Below are 8,504 nucleotides of genomic sequence, written 5' to 3' on the forward strand. Positions count from 1 at the left end.
CTTCAGTGCTGTTAGGGAGAAGAATAGTACCTGCCACCTAATTTAATTTGACACATCAGATTTTCCGTCTTCTTTTGGTCAAAGATGCAAAGATTTCATGATTTTTTACAGCCAATTCTTTATGCAAAATTCATATTCCAACACCAGTGTGTATCTCACTCGCTTGTCAAAGATAAAAAGTCCCAAAGACAACATAAAAAAGATCGAATTTTTCATAATTACTCATCATTACCTCAAAATACCTGTGTGCTTCAAACATTCTGGATCTTTGAGGCTTCTTCTCCTGTTTCTTTCCCTCAATTTAACAAAAGGAGAACACTTTATGGCAAAAAGAACAGACGAAGACATGGAGCTAAGTGTGCACAGCGGGGGGTCTGATCTGCACAATTTGGCTCTGCAGGACACAGGGAAGAGACGTGTGTGCATGAGAGAGAGAGAGAGTGTGTGTGTGTGTTAGTGTCTGTGCATTCATTTTATTTTCCGGTTTAACAAGAGATTAAGAAAGAGGAAAGCTTTTCCTTCTTTCATTGTTATTAAAAAGACTTCAAACATGTTGCAAACTGTAATTTTCTGCTTTCTGAAAACTTAAATGTGTAACATTTTTGTTAAAATGCAGTGATATCATTTGATTGATTTGACTTTTAACATGTTCACTTTGCTCCCAATACCAATGAAACCTGAACCTGCAGACGAGGTGTGCAGACGGCACTCTGTATAATTGTGCATCAATCATTATTTTTCTTCCTAATCCTTTGTCTCTATAATGAAATGACTTTGGTTGTGTCTGTTGTTAAAATACTGCCGGTTTCCTTGATTTCTCTGACCTTTTGGGGGCTTTCACATTAGGGACCCAGGCCCGGATCCAAGTACACAGTTCGTTTGATTAGTGTGAACACTGTATACCATACTCGAGCACGGTTTGTTGATCCGTGCCCAGGTCCACTTGAAAAGGTGGTCTTGAGTACCATACTCGGGTACAGTACGAAGCAATTGTACCTAATGTGAAAACGCCCTTGGTCTCTCGTATCTTGTTACTCAAAATCCCTGTAAATACATACAGTTAAACTTCTGTAATCTATCATAAGACCTGCAGTACCTGTAAGGCCTTTTTGCTGCCAACACTTCCCTTCGTTCGCCCTGGGATCCGAATCAAATTCTGATAATAATTTTATTATTTATTCTGATGTAATTTATTTTCTTTCTCACCAGCTGTGAGCCAGGTTTGAAATCACTATGAGTTCAACAGAGAAAATGCTGCATTCAGAGGGATTCAGGCAGACAGTAGACGGCTAATCAATGTCAATTTAGCGGACGAGAACACGACGGTAATGTTAGGTGAGTTTGGGAAGAAATGATGCTGCAGTCATGGTAGACGGCGTTGCCATCAATACATGAATTTAACTTTTTGCCGTCCAGTTTTGCAACTTGAAGTTACGTAGCTTCTTCGCATAAGAAGAAAACAAAATCTGGATAACGAGAAACTTGTAAATTTGATGCAACAACTGTTTTTTTTTTTTTTACACAGAGGTAACAAAGGAATCACAATTTTTAATTTTAATGTGGGAAATGAATGAAGTTCAGTTTGGAGGAAATTTACATTAACTTACATTAAAGTTTGAAAGCTGCGTTTTAAACTTTAAATATATTCTATCGCAAGTTGGAGTTGTCATGCATGTTCTGCTTGTTTTCCCGTACTGTCCATAAACGTCTGTCTGTCTGTCTGTCTGTCTGTCTGTCTGTCTGTCTGTCTGTCTGTCTGTCTGTCTGTCATTTGCCTGAATCCATGTGAACGCAGCACTAGTCAGAAATATCTTAATTTCTTGGCTGTTAAATCTGTGCAGGCTGCATTATTTTACTGGATGTAGCATCAATCTTTAAAAAATAAGGTGCATTTCAGTTGCTCTTTGAACCGTGTCGGGGCTCGTGAGAGACTCTGGTTAGCCTCACTGTACCTGCTCAGGACCAACAGGCTGTCTGAGACTCGTACACACAAACAGCCAGGCTCCACCACTCACACACTCACACACACACAGCAGTGTATGGCAGTTCTATTGGGGCTCTTCACATTGTCCAGACGGCCCAGTGTCAGGCAGTGAAATGAATGGCTGTTTATATTAGAAGGCTGGTTTAATGAATTAGACCCACAGCTCTTCTGTGTCAGCACCAGGCACATACAGACCAGACCCTCTCCTTTTTCTCACCCCTCCTCACCCCTTACACAAGGTGGACACCCTGATTGCATCCTTAGGGACGGGTGAGTCAGGACGCCCGACGGCGCCCCTCTAAGGACTCCACGCTTATATACAAAGGGCATCTGGCAGAGGCAGCACATGCACCACCCCCTCCTCGCTAAACCTCACCCATCGCATCTCCCCTGTAGAAGCAGAGGCCTGCCTGTTTATATACATGTGTGGGAGGGGAAACAGAGTGGGGAGGATTACTGAGCAACTTGCACATGTTTGAACAAATATGTATACAACATGAGGTTTGCCACCCAGCCGTACATATATACAGGCCTCCAAGGAGACCCACCTCTGGTTCTGCTCATTCTGTGTGAGCGGGTCGGTCCGAAGGAGAGGGAAGGCTGTCAAATCACATCGTCAACAGCCCACTGAGAAGACGAGCCTTGGACTCAGTGCCTCAGGACAGACAAGGACTAACAGATGGAGAGAGAGGAGGTGGGAACAAAAGAGGAGAGGAGGAACAACAGAGGAGAGTAAACAAGGAAAGAGACGAGAGGTTTGGTTTTCCAAGTCCTTTTATTGAACCATAACAAAGAGAAACCAAATCACTGTCACAGCATCACACTAGGGTAAAAAAAACAAACAACTCTCCTCAAACAGCACATACATGACTGAAGGCCTGCATAGTGTCCATCATCTGTTAAAGAACTTATTCCACCCTCAGTCGAACCTTCAACGGCCCTTACAAATCAGGCTTTCTGAGCCCAGTTCCTACTTGTCAGCCAGACGACCAACTTGACACATCTGGATAAAAAACACTCCCTAGTGTGTACAATTTTCTTCCTAGCACAGTGTATCGGGCCAAAAACAACCAAAACAAAAATCCTTTGTATCCGTTTGAAACTACTGCCCTGTGTACAACCCCTCACTCGGGGTCTGCTGTCTGCTTTTCAACAGCCAGCTTGGACAGGGAGTGCCAGCTGCATTTTGGGGACCAAAAATCTTCTCGACTCCTTCAGCCTTACCAAATCTGCATCACAGTGCTGGAGAAGTCAGTGCCAGTCCAATAATCCAGTAATAATTTAACTATAATACTTTGATTCAGCTTATATTTCTGTGTCGTCGGATACAACCTCTCTCTCAGAACGGCTCTCCATGAGGTGAGACTCTGGACGGTTAGCGTGGTTCTTATGGGTACTGCTGCAGCTGTCGAAGGTCTGACAGTTAATGTGGGCTTTAGAGTTTTTGGGGTCTTCAATGGATTCTATTTTAATACAATGAGTCCTGACCACAAAGGAACGTGCAGGTTCTGTTGGGCGAGTTAGACCTGCGGCAAATGTTGCAGCTCATCGACGTTGCTGTCATACAAAAACAATCTCTCCTCACCCCCTTCTCCATGAACTTTCTTTTAGCTGTACTTCCTTCCTGATCTTCACACTTCCTTTAAGGTTGCTCTACACTGGCTACATTGGCACATTCTTACAAGTTGGCCTCTTGTCCCCGGTTAGCGGGAAGGTTGTGGCCAGCTGGATTACCGCTAGTCAAATACCGCGCACAGCAAGGGTCCATCCAAAAAGTGCGATACAGTTAATGACCACCACACATTGCATGCTGCCACCAGTGAGTCGATGCAAATCTTAATGTTATCTTACAAGTTACATGTGTTGTAGTGATGCAAGTTTAACAATGGAGTAGAGTAAATAAAGAGTGCATTGATGTAAATACTGCAGAAATTCAGCAACCCGTCAGAGGTGTCAGGCCTCATTTATTTTATTCACCAATATAGATTTTTACCTACATTTGGCGGAGGACAGGTGTTCATTTTGGTCCCTTATTTGGAGCCGAGTGCACCTGCTGGACCAAAGAAATAGGTCCATTCTCTTACGTCTTAGAGACTTAGCTACGACCGACTTCTTGAATCAAATTTACACTGAGTACATCCACGTGAACACTTGCAAACCGTTGCCAAGGAACACACGTCTCCACTCTCTAACTTCTCCCATCAAAGCATCTTCAAAATAAAAAAATATATATACACTGTATATTTATTACGGAATGTGAAATAAGGAAGCTCAAACAAAAGTAACTGACAAGGAAACAGATCACCGCCGCAATCAATAACAGATTGCGACATGCCGTTGTCCAATGTACATCCATCATATCTCCCACAGTGTATTCAAGGCCCCACTGACATAAAATCTGAGGGAAATCAGGGTGGATTTTAAACTTACGCCTGCTCCATCCTAGGCGTAAAAAATACACCCAGGTGCAACACAAACAGGGCTTAAGTCTAACTGGTTTACAGGGTGCAATTTAAAGTCAGTCATCACTTTCAGGTCTATGTTGGAAGTAACATTACACCCAGGCGTACGCCCAGCTGGTGCAATCGGCTCCTGGAGACAACATTTTTAACTGGATGTCAGGTAGCTACAGGGATGCTGTGAAGTTAAAATACCCACTAAAGATGAACTGGTCCTGGTGATGACTCTTAGGCAAATTTTTTTCCGGGTCTGACTCTCCCATCGCTTCGGCAGCAAGGGCTTCTACCTGCTGTGCATACGGTGAGTAGAGGAGAGGAGACAAGGAAATGAGGGAGGAAACGAGTAAAAAGAACAGAGAAGAAGAAAAGTAATTGACAAGGTGCACTGGAATGAAGGCCAAGAAGTTTGTCTCTCAAGTGACTTGCTTTAAATAATTTGATGACTTAAAAAGAAAAAGGACACGCTCAGCCTATATGGATGTCAAACACAATTACACCACAACGAGACAAAGACGACTCACGTTTTATAATCACCAAAGCTCCTTCTCCGCACACACATTCAAGGAGCATATCGCCTACTGCTCACACACATGCATGTGCTATGAAATGATCCCACCTCTTCTTCCCTTCATAAACCAGTAATCATTTTTCTGCGCTCATCTCCCCTCATTTTCTTTTGTTGTCTCACTCGCCCCGTCCCTCTCTCCCTCTCGTCCTCGTCTCTAATTTACCCAGCATCCTGCAGCGAGCGGGAGCCTCTCAAATTGCCTTTGTCCATTTGCGTACGAGGCTGGGGACAGTGTGTGAATCGGCTGTTCGTGTGCGTGTGTGTGTGTGTGTGTGTTTGTGTGTGTGAAGGGAGTCTGTAGCAGCAGGGTGGTGGGTTGAGATTGCTGTAATCATGGAGTGCTACCTGTTCATTAAACACACAGTGGGAAAGCTGCTTACAGCGTTTAGGAACCAATTAAAGCAGCAAAGGCTATTAACATTAGCAACATTAGCTAGACGAGTGTGTGTGGCTGCCTGGAAAGAAGAGGCACTACAGTTCAATAAGTGTAGCAGCCATTTGAAAAGTCTGAATCAAGGATTGACTTTGTGACATACTCTGTGTTGCTTGATGAGTCCATAAGCATGCAATCAAGTGAGAAAATAAATGAAGAGAACGGAGTGAGAGGGACGATTCAGGAGGATAATACAGAGGGGTAAACCCAAACTTTGGGAAGTTGTGAATGATCTGTGATTATAACACAATGTCTCTGAAGATGGCAGGTGATTGCTCAGGTAGAAAGGAGGAGGGTCAGAGAGTGTAATTATCCATGCATGCTGATCTCCAACTACTCTCCACCTCACACAATAGAGGGTGATTTGATGGAGATGAGCAGCATTGATTCTTCCGCACATTCCTATGTTCATGATACTAATTTTTGGGGTTCATCCAGTCTGAAGGTACTTTGGAGCGTCTCGTCTCAGAGAATGGAGCACTTGTTGGAAAGTAAGCTGTTAAGCTGCCAGCCAATGAAATTTGAACTTGATGATGGCGCTAGAAAAGTTGTTATATTGAACCATATTTCTTTGCAATGTAATCAACATTTTTGCAGCATTTCATTCAACAGTGCCTCTGGGAAGTCGCAATGTTGCGATGGCGCAAATTCACACGAATTGAACCAATCCGGCACATTTTTTGCGCCCTCGCAATTTTGGTGAGGGCGCAAAACCACAACTTTTCTGCAAATGTAACCAGTCACCCTGTTTCCCCTGACACTGTTGTCTGTACACTGCTCTATTTTTAATTTTATACTGTAAGCTCTTTGCACTGCTCAATATCCTGCACATCTGTACAGTTTGTAATCACACCTGTTGTACATATTATACGTATTGCTTTTTATATGTTTATTCTCCATTTTCTTTATCTTATTCTATTTTCTTATTTTTAGTTCTTGTATGTGCAAACCTACTTGGCAACAAACCCCAATTCTGATTCTAGTAATCCCCCCTCTAGTCTCTTTGCAATGCTTTTATACTGCAGCAGCCAAAACAAAGAGTAGAACAGCATTAATGTAAATAACGTGCAGAGTAGCATAGTGCACATGTGCTGTGAGAATTAACACTTTATGGCAGTTAACTGTAGTTTCCTTCAGTTTTTACAAATTTAATTTGGAGTCCTGACATGGAATCGACCAGAAGTGATGTCAGAAGACAAACAGCTTGCTCAGCCAATAGATGGCTTTATTGGAGCGTTTGTTGTCACAGTCGATGTGTAATGTGTTAAAGAGAAAAAAAGCCTTCAATATCGCAACTTGCATCACAACTATTTTAAAAAGCTGCAGCAAAATCTGAAATTTTAGGCCGCAACAATCACAACTGTCTAAACCCCAAATTTTAACCTCATGGAGCGAAATGTCAGGGTCAGCGATGTCATTAGGATTGATGAAAGCTAAAAATGTCTGCACAAAATGTTGTGTTTATCTATTTGGTACATGTGCAAAAATTTCAAAGTAATAAATATGATTGTCTGTGACATTACCAATGTCTGTACGCTACATCCTTTGGGGACCATGATTGTGTGCACCAAATTCCTGCAAGCAGTCTGATAGTTGTTGAGGTATTTATTTCTGGAGCAAAGCTAGTGGACCTACAGAAGAGCATGAGGGCCAAGTATCAGGAAATGAATATGGAGAAAGGTGTTACATTTTGCATTGTTGCATTTTCAGAATAAAGACAATAAAGACAAAAACTTGAGAATTAAGTTAAAAGGAAACAAAAAGAAAAGGATTAATCCAAAGTAGATGTAAAAATTAAAACTCACAAGATGCTTTGTCCTGAGATGAGGCATTAAAATTTAACAGGAAGGCCTATTTTCATAAGGCAGGTTAATGCTCTGTGAAAAAATAAATACACTTAAAGAAGTTTTTTTTTTAAATCTAATTTCTTTCATCTGAACTTTTCCATTAAAGCTTCACTCTGTGTCATCTCCTGGGTTCCATATTTAATACCCATATAACGATGGACCAGATAATGTCTGTAAGTATAATTGTTCGCCAGGAGAGGTAGAAACATGCAGCGCCATTGTCTGTCTGCCTTTTGTAGTTAGTTAAAAGGTAGATAAATAAGATGCAATTTAGAGACTTTTAAGACGTGATTTTTTCCCTCCTGCTTTAATCACGGTGAAATTACCTCTGGGTGAGGGCTGTCATTAAAATAGAAGAGGCACTTGCTTCTTGGATGCTCAAGGCGAGCATGAAGCGCTAATAGCACAGTGCCTCAATGGCGCTTACAGTTTTAACAGGCCCTGTATTATCCTGCTGTGAGTGTAGTCGTGTCTGCACCATCCACTCAACGAGCAATGTATTATTTTTACCTATTTGAAGTTTGTCACAGACGTTTACTGAGACAGAGATGGTTGATGATGTCTTCTAAGCTGCAGAGAAACACTTATATTCCTGCTTTTGAACACCTTACATGCAGCTTAAAAAAAGGTTTCTACTCTGACACTTTTCTTCTTGCAGCTCTGTTAATATTACCTTGATTTTTTTTGCTTTCGCTTCACAGTAGAAGGCAGAGTGACTCCTGCTGTATATACACCATTACTGCTCCTACTTCCTGTCTCTGAGGCCCAGTTTTTGCCCCGGGTGTAAGTCCCTCAGGGTGGCTTCTGGCCCCAGGCTAGAGGACCCTGCCGACAGGCAAGAAGTGACATGGCCAACAACCTCCAGATGTTAGCCTGCATTAGGGCCTGACAGCCTGTCATGTCACCGCCTACACTACCACACAGTTCCATCACCTCCCATCTGGTCCCCAACACCTCCTGAGGGACAGAAGGGGGGGCAGATACAGCAACTGGGAGACTTTACTGCCCCTCAACCCACATCAGAGACAATACATGACAATTGTAAAGACATGTCATGATGGCGAGGCTAGCATAAGTCTTATTTGATGATGAACTGTAGGATACATATACATTATAAACTATTTAACATTTGGTTTGTCTCCATCTACACGCAGATGGTCTTGGAACATGTCCATCACAGATTATCTTTTTACTCTGTAGGGCTGTGATATTT

This window comes from Semicossyphus pulcher, unplaced genomic scaffold (assembly GCF_022749685.1).
Source record: "Semicossyphus pulcher isolate SPU_LCO1_2020_fin unplaced genomic scaffold, fSemPul1.0.p SCAF_15, whole genome shotgun sequence".
In the NCBI taxonomy this organism is placed as follows: domain Eukaryota; kingdom Metazoa; phylum Chordata; class Actinopteri; order Labriformes; family Labridae; genus Semicossyphus; species Semicossyphus pulcher.